This window comes from Spea bombifrons, chromosome 8 (assembly GCF_027358695.1).
Source record: "Spea bombifrons isolate aSpeBom1 chromosome 8, aSpeBom1.2.pri, whole genome shotgun sequence".
NCBI lineage: Eukaryota > Metazoa > Chordata > Amphibia > Anura > Pelobatidae > Spea > Spea bombifrons.
In genome coordinates, this window is record NC_071094.1 from 20763167 (window position 1) to 20770646 (window position 7480).

General features: G+C 44.0%; 1 non-coding gene across 1 annotated transcript; it reads left to right on the forward strand.

Moving 5' to 3' along the window:
* Positions 1–1241: 1241 nt before the first annotated feature.
* Positions 1242–1371, forward strand: LOC128504173 (small nucleolar RNA SNORA35). The gene has a single exon (XR_008355406.1). It is a non-coding gene; the product is annotated as a small nucleolar RNA SNORA35 (small nucleolar RNA).
* The last annotated feature ends 6109 nt before the right edge of the window (positions 1372–7480 follow it).

The window sequence follows — 7480 nt, forward strand, 5'->3', positions numbered from 1 at the left end:
AAATGATTCTTCGTTTCATGCATTTTAGCGACAACAGCCTGTGCCCCCCTAAGGAGGACCCCCAGTTTGATAGGCTGTACAAAATCCGCCCCCTGATTACCCATCTCGCTGCCAGGTTTCCAGAGGTTTATACACCTGGAAAGAATATCTGCGTGGATGAATCCCTAATGAAATATAAAGGAAGGTTGGGATTCAAGCAGTATATTCCTTCCAAGCGCTCCAGGTATGGAGTGAAGGTGTATAAGCTCTGCGAGAGCGAGACAGGATATACTCATGCCTTCCGGGTATACGAGGGTAAGGATAGCTACCTTGACCCTCCAGGTTGCCCAGATCATCTGGGCACCAGTGCCAAGATTGTTTGGGACCTAATATTCCCCCTTATGAACAAAGGCTACCACTTGTATGTAGATAACTTCTATACAAGCGTCCCTTTGTTCAAGCTGCTGTATTGTTTCGATACGGTAGCTTGCGGTTCTATAAAAAAGAACCGCTTGGGTTTCCCACAATGCCTGGTACGAACCCGGCTAGGAAAGGGGGAGACCTCAGCTCTACGCCAAGAGGAGCTTTTGGCATTGAAGTTCAAGGACAGAAAAGAGGTGTGCATGCTGAGCACCATCCACGATGAAAGAACCGTGGAGGTTTCTGTCCGTGGCAGAGCTGGGGTCACTAGAAAGCCAGTGTGCATCAGGGCCTATAACAAGCACATGGGTGGAGTTGATCTGTCAGATCAACTCCTACAGCCCTACCTCATTATGAGGAAGACAAAGGCCTGGTACAAGAAGGTTGCAATTTATCTAATGCAAATTGCAACCTATAACGCTTTTTTGCTGCACAAAAAAGCAGACACTGGGCTGAAGCTGTCTTTTTTGCAGTTTCAGCTCGAAGTAATTTCAGGTATCTTGTACCGTGATGCACCTGGTCCCCAAGTAGTGATGGGAACCAACAGAATTGGGGCTACCCATTTTATTTTTAAAATCACCCCTACAGCAAAGAAGCAGAATCCCCAAAAGAGATGCAGGGTATGCTACAGCAGGGGGCAAAGAAAGGACACCACATTTTACTGTCCAGATTGCCCTGGAAAACCTGCACTCTGTGTCGGTGACTGCTTCAAGCTGTATCACACAGTTTCCCATTTTTAATTTTTTTTTTGTTCCTGCTCCATTTTTGTATTTTTTTTAAATTTTTTGTTACATTTACTGTTTTTAGCTTTTATTTGCTCCACCATTTTTAAGCGTTTTTATTTGCACTGTCAAGTGAACCCTGTGTCCATTCCGTGGCATGAGGGACCACTTAAGGTGCTAGATCAAATCCCTTCTTGGAGATAGGCCAGGCTTTCTTGTAACCTGTCCCTACTGATAGTTGGGTACAAGCATTTTTCTTTACCCAGATGTAAAATTCCTACTGAATTTGAATTGCTCATGTTCCAAATGTGGCCCTTTTGCCCCCAAACAATCTGACAAACCCATGCATGTGGGGTATCAATGTACTCAGGAGATGTTGCTGGACACATATCGGGGTGTTGTGTGACAGCAACATATACCAGGAGCTGTAATTTCACACCTGAAGTACTAAGTATGTGAAAAAAACACCAAAAACAATTACTATCCCAAACTTTGACAAGGGTTGGTGGTAGGATTAGTGCATGGAAAGGGTTAAACTATCAGCATCTAAAATACCTGTCTAGTTTTCAAAAATATATGGTTTGGTGGGGTAAATTTAATTTGCTGGCTTCAAAGGTGCCCCAAATACCACATAGAGACAGAATTACCAGATTCAGAGAAAAATGGTTTTGAATTAGCAAAACGCTACTTGTACTTATTGCCCCATAACGTGTAGAAGAAAGCAAAAAAACATAAAAACATTGGGTATTTCTAAACTCGGGACAAATAGTAGAATCTATTTAGCAGGTTTTTTCAGTAGTTTTTTATGATGAATAAAAGATTTTTCAAATAAAAGTGAGAAAATGTGTTTTTTTTTTAATTTTTCTTCATATTTTATTATTTTTATTATAGGAAATTACATCATATGAAAAAAAATTTGGTGTCTGAAGAAAGCCCTTCTTGTCCTGAAAAAACAATATATAACTTGTGTGGGTTTAGTAAATGGGTTAAGAGAAAATTACAGCTAAACACAAACACCGCCGAAACGATAAAACAGCCATTGTCACGAAGGGTACAAAAAGTAAAATCAGCCTTTGTCACGAAGGGGTTAAACAACACAATACCTTAACTTTTGCACTAAATGATTTCAGGGCCTAATATTAGATCCTGCTGCTGATATATATATATTAGCCCCTGCTGCTGATATATATATATTAGCCCCTGCTGCCCAAATATATTAATATTAGCCCCAGTTGCCAATATATATATTAATATTAGTCCCTGCTGCCGATATATATATAAATATATATATAAATATTAGACCCTGCTGCCGATAGCAGGTATAGATCAACACATTAACACACAAACCCAGCTTTGCATGTATAGATCAATTGAAATTCACTTGTGATCTCAGCACTGAATGTATATATCAAATAATCAGAATCAGACATAGAAATCCTGTATTTGCAGGTATACAATAATAATATATGAAATGTAGCATTGCAGGTATAGATAAAATAAATACATGGAAACAGCATTGCAGGTATTAATCAACTGAACAAGACATACAAACCCTGTATTTGCAGGTATACATAAATAATGTATGGAAACATAGCATAGCAGATATGGATCTACAGAAGAACACACAAACCAAGCTTTGCCGGTACAGATCAATTGGAATTCACATAAAAAACACGGCATTAAAGGTATATTTAAAACCCCCTAAATTACAGGGATAGATCACAGGTTGCACACCCAGATAACACACATAAGATTTGCCATCTTTGTCCCATATACACCCTGCCTGTGCCATCTTGGTCCCAAGGCTCAAACATCCTGCTAGTGCCATCTTTGCCCTTCCACAATTATACATCTATGCTACACACAATCACATTAACTCATGCTCTCCCTCATTCAGACAAATCATCCACACATTAACTCATGCTCTCCCTCATTCAGACAATTCATCCACATATTAACTCATGCTCTCCCTCATTCAGACAATTCATCCATATATTAACTCATGCTCTCCCTCATTCAGACAATTCATCCATTTTAAGAAACTACACCCCTTGGAGCTTCAAATGAGGGGCTACATGTATTTCTAGGACAAAAGTTGAGTGCACAAATAATGATGGAATATGTCGCTTTGGCTTGAAAATATGTTTTTTCTAACCATAGCGACATGTTCATTTGTGTCTTGCGTACTCCAGGTTTGTACAAGAAACACATGCAGCACCTCATTTGATGCGCCAAGGGATGTCGTTTTTGCAAATGTGTACTTTTTGTGCCATAATTTAACTTCCTACGTGAGCAGTAATGCCACGTCAAGGCTTCAACCCTAATTACTGACCATTCACACGCCTTTCATATCTCCATTCACTCGCAGAAGCACAAACCATACTTTAAATACATTCACTCACAGAAGCACACACCATTCTTTCCCCTTACAATACCAAAGAAATGATGGTAAAGGGAGAAAAAAAAATCACTTTTACAGCAAAAATAAGTTTTGCAGTAAAAATGCAAGGCGCTCCAGGGATGATATGGTTACTCACGTACCGCACAGGCTAAATGGCTGATTTTAATAATATTTGCAGTTCATCAGGATTTCAAAAATTGCCTCCCTCTACCGTTGGCTAAATTTAACCCCATGATCTAAGGGATCATAGGATTAAAAATTAGTATCGGCCATTTTTAAAAAGGGAATGTGACTTTTTATAGCTATATGATCGCTGTGGTAACATTGGCTACCACAGTGATCATTTAGCTAGAATACTTAAACTTTTTTTTTTTTTTTTAAAGTTAAACTACTTTATGTTTAAATAATTTAATTTGGGGGTCTCTAGGCAATTTTGATCTTTTTTTTATCTGCCTTTAGAGACCCCCAAATCATTTTTTTTTACATTTTTATTTTTTAACTTAATATTTTTTATTACCGTATTTGCTCGATTATAAGACGAGGTTTTTTTCAGAGCAAATGCTCTGAAAAATACCCCTCGTCTTCTAATCGGGGTCGTCTTCTAATCAGACCTCAAATAGAGGTCTGATTATGAGACTAAGATCCAGATCCCCCGCACCGCTGCAGGGGACCTGGATCCTCCTGTCCCCCCCCATTTAACACCCCCTCACACACACACTTACCGGTGCTTCCTGCTGTATTGCCGGGGCAGCGGGTTGACGTCTACGCGATCCGCGTAGACAACGTCCGCTGCAGCCGGAAGGAGGTGTGGCTAGCAGCGGGGGTTGTCTGCGTCCGTCGCGCATACCTTCCCCGACTGTCAGAGATCAGAGTTCCCCGCACCGGTGCCACACCGTGCGGGGAACTCTGATCTCTGACAGCCAGGGAAGGTATACGCGACGGACGCAGACAAACCCCCGCTGCCAACTCCACCTCCTTCCGGCTACAGCGGAAGGAGACGTCAGCCTGCTGCCCCGGCAATACAGCAGGAAATTGGAAGCACTGGTAAGTGTGTGTGTGTGTGTGTGTTAAATGGGGGCATAGGGCATTTCTGGAATGCCTTATACCCCTATATGCCACTCTGGCACTTAGGGGGTTAAAAGGCATATTATGGGGCAGAGTGGCATATAGGGAGGTATAAGGCATTTCAGGAGGCAGAGTGGCGTTAAAGGGGCATTTAATAAAGCACTCTGCCCCCTGAAATGCCTTATACCTCCCTATATGCCACTCTGCCCCATAATATGCATTTTAACCCCCTAAATGCCAGAGTGGCATTTAGGGGTATAAGGCATTTCTGGAGGCAGAGTGCTCTATACAATGCTTTTTAAACTCCCTTAATGCCACTCTGCCTCCTGGAATGCCTTATACCTCCCTATATGCCACTCTGCCCCATAATATGCATTTTAACCCCCTAAATGCCAGAATGGGATATAGGGGTAAAAGGCATTTCTGGAGGCAGAGTTGCACATAGGGGGTCAAAAGGCATACCATGGGGCACAGTGGCATATAGAGGGTTAAAAGGCATATCATGGGCCACAGTGCCATATTGGTGTGGCAAGCCTGGGGGCAGATGTGCGTAACTGGGGGACAGGTTGGAAAATACAAGGAAATAAAAACAAAAAAATATTTTTCTCAATCATAGCTTTTATTAAAAAAAATAGTTTACATGAATTAACATTTACTGGTAAAACTTTTTTCCTTTAGGGTCGTCTTATATTCAGGCTTTTTCTTTTTTCCTAAGTTAATATTCAGATTTTGGGGGGTCGTCTTATAATCAGGGTCGTCTTATAATCGAGCAAATACGGTAGTTTTTTACAAACTATATACCGTTGGAAAGGTGAGGCGATTACCTACGATATGTTGGGGGCATGTAGCTGCTTAGATGCCTGAGATACAGGCATCTAAGCAGCATGCCCCCATACCTCTTTAACTGACAATTGTCAGTTGTTAATAAAGTTGCGCGGTGACGTCATCGCGTCATTGCGCGAGACGTCACAGGGCAGATCGGGTGGCCCCGGTGATGCCTTTCAGTTTGGGGTAGGTGGTGATGGAGGTCCACAGACCTCCATCAAGGTAAGGTAGTGCTAGTGACGGCATGGTGCCGTCGTTAGCACCTGACTGGGACTGCTAGCGACGGCACCATGACGTCGTTAGCAGTCAAGGGGTTAAAGTCCCATTGCGGGACTCTCCTGGGTGGTTACAAATTCGGTGGGGGGGGCAAGGAATAACCTAGGGGGGGCAATTGCCCCCCCTTGCCCCCCTGTAGCGACGCCACTGGGTCTCAGAAATAACACATCCCACAGCGCCCCACCAGCACAATTACGATGCCTACAATAGGAGGCAAAGCATCACCCGGAAAGGAATCTGGAACGGTAAATGAAACCAAAAACAAAACACCAGTGTGCATGAGAACACGCACCGTCATCCAGTGTACTAGGACTCCCATCAGGGTTGGGAGAACCAAGAGTACCAGACACGCCGCAAGAAATAAAATTAAAAAACCAACACCCCCACCCCCAAACGAACCTCCCCCCACCTCTCACAAAACAAAGCACCACCCCTAGTCCCCCGCAGAACCAACACCCCGCACCCCCCAAACACACACCCCACCCTCCAAATCCTGGAGGAAGGCTAATACCTGCTGATGGTATTGGAGTGTAAAGGTAGTGCCCCCAGATCTTACATTATGGCTGAAGGGGTAACCCCAAAAATATTGTATTCCACATCAGCAGTGAGAGCACATAGCGCTCTACGGGCCTGAAGGGTGATGCCCGAAAGGTCTTGATAAAATGTGATGCTAGATCCACTGTAGGTCCAGGAATCCACCTCCCTCACCCGGCGCATGATCTGCTCCAAGTGCTGGAACAATGTGATGCAGCATATCACATCCCTCGGTGGTGATGTCAGGGACCCCTCTGTGAGCTCTATCCAGATGAATCTCTGCCTCAGGAGGTCGCCCCAGAAGGCCATTAAATAGGAGCACCACAAGACCCCCAACATCCTCAGGGGCACGCAGGTCAGCTTCAGGTAGGCCCCTGATGCGCACATTGTGCCCCCGGCCCCTGTTATCGAGATCCTCCAAGCACCGCTGATGTTCAACCAGGTTGTAGACGTGTTGGGCAGACGTCTTTGCTATGTCTGCAGTTTTCTGGGCTTGTTGAGCCGAATCTGCTTCCTGCGCTGCGAGTCGCCGTTCGACTCTAGCCAGGTCCATCCGGAAGACCGCGATGGCTTCGGCCACAGTATGCTTGAGCTCTGAAAGCAAAGTGGTTAAGTCCTCCCACCATGGAGCCGAGTAGAAGAGCTGCTGGATCTCCGCTCAACAGGTAGGTACACTCGGCTCCCCAGACGGGGAGTCGGCACCCCTGTCATCGGGTTTGCGGGAACTCAAGGGTGTCTGCAAGGCCAACATCGCTGGGGTGTGAAGTACTCCCTGAGAGATGCCACTTGTTGCGTACCATTTATAAGTGCTGATTAAACAGGGTGATCGACGGAGCTCAAGACTCAAGCGTCCATGTTCCCCAACAGGAAGCCATGCCTCCCCCTTTAACAGTATTTAGCACTCTCTATTACAGCCCTCAAAGCCTGCAATATACTCCTCCATCTTCCCAACAACAACTGAAGCCCAAGCAAAACAGCAAACTTTTGCTAAAGGCCAGAAATACACTCCTCCATCTTCGCAACAACAACTGAATAATATCCCCACATCTGTGTTGTCCTAATATATCTATAGACAGTTATTCATCTGACCTATTTAAACCCTTCAGTCCCAGGGGTTTTTGGTACCTCAGCCCAGAGCAATCTTTCCATTTTTGCAGTATGTTGCTATTATCCTTTCCTGCAAATAGTGTACCCATGTAAACTATATATTGTTTTTTCAAGAAGAGATAGAGCTTTCTTTTGATACCATAGTTAGATG